This window comes from Pyrus communis, chromosome 3 (genome assembly GCF_963583255.1).
Source record: "Pyrus communis chromosome 3, drPyrComm1.1, whole genome shotgun sequence".
Lineage (NCBI taxonomy): Eukaryota > Viridiplantae > Streptophyta > Magnoliopsida > Rosales > Rosaceae > Pyrus > Pyrus communis.
Window position 1 is genome coordinate 13331051 of NC_084805.1, and position 3256 is coordinate 13334306.

Here is a 3256-nt window from a genome sequence, read left to right on the forward strand (position 1 = left end):
CGAAATTGGCGAACCACCTCTAGGTAACCAAAACCACCACCATAAACGTAATTTGCAGGGGCTTTCTGTTGCTTACTCTTTACATGTGAATTTTAGTTTGAATCAATCCATCATTTGTTTTAATTTTCGCGTAATTAATCGGTTACTTGAGACAATTTAATAATTTGGTTTATCTGTTTTGTAGGTATTGCGGCGCTGCCGGCTCCTGCTGCGGGAGACGGAAGCAGAACTGAAGACATAATTAAAAGGAGGAAATGCTGCAATTAAAGATGGTCAAGTTCACATAGCAAATTATCTTGTTTACAGTGAGTAATTTATTGTCTTAGCTTGATGATAAATGCTTGTGTGGAGAGTTTTACAGTCGGCTTGAGTTGACATGCATGCATACTTTTGGCAAAAAGACAATGAAAGTGTCAATTGGAAATCAGTGTGTGTAATTTAGATGAGGGCATACATTTTTTTTATCGGAAAAAAAAAAAAAAAAAAACACTTAATTAAAAGGACGAACCCTGAGTACAACCAAGTCCGATACAATAAAAAATAAAAGCATGTCTAGCTTCCGATGGAAGTGAAAGATCGATCCCAAATATGGGTATCCTGAATCCCATATATATGCTTTTATATGCGGATGCATATTATTTACGATAGTCTTTGACGAGACTTATATTTAACTTACATTAGATGATATCTTAAGATCATTGGTGATTTATTTTCACCACGTGGTTATCATGCATTTCGTATAGCTAGTTGCGGTCATAGAATTTATTGCAGGTACATTCTATTCTAGTAGAGGCTAGAATTTTCTAGTAGACGCTAGATATCGATCTGCTTCACCTGCTTGCTATACATTACTTTATTTGTGATTCATTTACTTTCTTTGATATGATGGGCAGGGTTGAGTTGATCTTGACTACTAGTATTGTAGTATTACAATGTGTGTAGTTTTCACTATATATGTTTTCAAAACATGGGTTATTATGTTTGAAGGATTTTGACGTGATAAAACTGGTCTATTCACATTTTGTTTTGTTGACCCCTTCAGGACATAACGAGAATAAAGAGAACACTAGTGGTGATGAGTGGGTTTGGCAGTGAGGCCTTCATCCTTTGGATTTAGGGTGATGGTTCATTTACTGCAGTTTTATCTCTACTGTAATAATTGCATGAAAGCACTTTTGGATTATGCATAGGACTGCACTTTTATGCGTTTACTTTTATGTAAAACTTCTAGCTGCTCTGATGTGATGTAATAACGAGATTTAGTCTCAAAATTTGTGTCCCTAATTGAGGAGGTTGATAACTGAACTTTGTAGCAGCTTTGGATTTATTTAAATGACCGTTTTTATTCAAATTCTTGCACATCATAAATATCTTATGATGACTTCGTCATTAAGTTGGCTTGTGACATCATCTCACGATGGGGTCATATAGTCAATTTAGTATCGACTAGCACATCACGTCCTCGTAACTTGTGTTATTGGGTCCGAGGTGTATCATAACCTGCTAGATGCCTCCTAGGGACTTCTCACACGTAGATTGGTCTACGTGTGACCTCCCTTCCCAACTATCTGCGAGTGATATCTCTTGTAAATAGGCAAGTTTAACAGGAAAATCAGTAATCGCCACTGATTACTTAGAAAACTCTATGTTCTAGTTTCTCTCAAATTATTCTCTTAGGCATCGGAAGCCCTTTGGCAGACACTATCCCCTTTTTCTCAAGGTTCGTTAATTAGGCTAATGGTGTTTCTTGTTTTGTAAAGTGGAGTTTCGTCAATTCAATCTTGAATGAAATTCGCATCCACAAGTTAGATACCAATTATATGCATAATTGTATAATTGTTTTTATTTTCTTGCTCGTAGTGTTAACATTAAACACATGATCAACCTCTATATGTGAATTATTGAACTGGAATAACTATATGGGTTGATATGTGAATCATATATTAAAATAAAATTGGAAAGAATTTTCTACCCACACCTCAATATTTCAGAGTCGTGATTCATTCATGTTCTAAATTATGTTATTTCACAATTTAAATATCATATAACATATAAAACAAAAAACAATTTATTTCTCTCTCAAATCATTCCAAAGCTTGTTCCCATTCATACGAAAGAAAATTGAAAGAAAACATAGCTAGGAAACACCACTTAGAAAATTAAAGAATATATATAAGAACATTAAAGATGATATAGTAAGTAGTAGATTGTCATGATGGTTAGGTCTTTCAAATTTCGTTATCTAGTAGTCTATTTGCCTAAAGGATGAATAGATTCACTTAAAAAAAATCTAAGATAACCACTTTGATCACTAAAACGTTCACACAAACTGCAAGTAAGTGCAGTACATTTTCTGCATAAGACAACCTACGAACACAAGCCAATCTATCAATCGAGGACTTGGCGGTTCTAGCAACAACTATGTGAATACATTTCAAGTAATCAAGTTATCTTACTACCAAAGATCAAACAACTTTTGACAAAAAAAAAAAAAAAAAAAAAAAAAAAAAAAAAAAAAGATCAAGCAACTAAAAACAAGAATTTTGTTACTCGTAAAATAAAATGGGTGAAAAATCAGAAGCTTGTTTGACGTACCAATGAAAAATTCATTATGAATGCACGAAGTAGGGACGATTTTTGTCGAAAACAAGCATTCTAATTCCAACCCAAAGAGTTCGTATCACAAAATATCCAATTTGGGAACATTCAGAATATCAGCTATATCGAAATTTTTGAAATCAGTTTATCTCGAAATGTTCAGAATATAATTCAGATTTCCTTCATTTTATAACATTTTAGAAAATTTGAAGCTTTTTTGTACCTACAGGGGAATGATTTTTATTTTTTGGATTTTTACTATTTATTTGTGTATACATCTAATTACTCAATAGTATATAAATAAGTTTATCACTGCATAAAATCTACAATTGAATTCAATAAAATTCCAAATCTAATAAAATTTTAATTCGGGGGACAAACTAACAATTAACCAATGTTCTAAAAATCGGCCTAGGCGGCCACCTAGGCGGTGGGCGGTGGGCTTCCGTGGCTATTTTGGGCAATGGGCAAATCGTTCAATAAAACGGAGAGGGTTTAGGCGGTGCTAGGCGGTGTTAGGCAGTGCTAGGCGGCATGGTAGGCGGTTCCTTGTCTCTCTGCTTTGTGCCTGTGCAAATTGCAAACCCTGAACATCTAAATGTCTCTCGTCATGCTGCATCTCAGATTTGACCAGTATTGCAAACCCCAGACTTTGGTG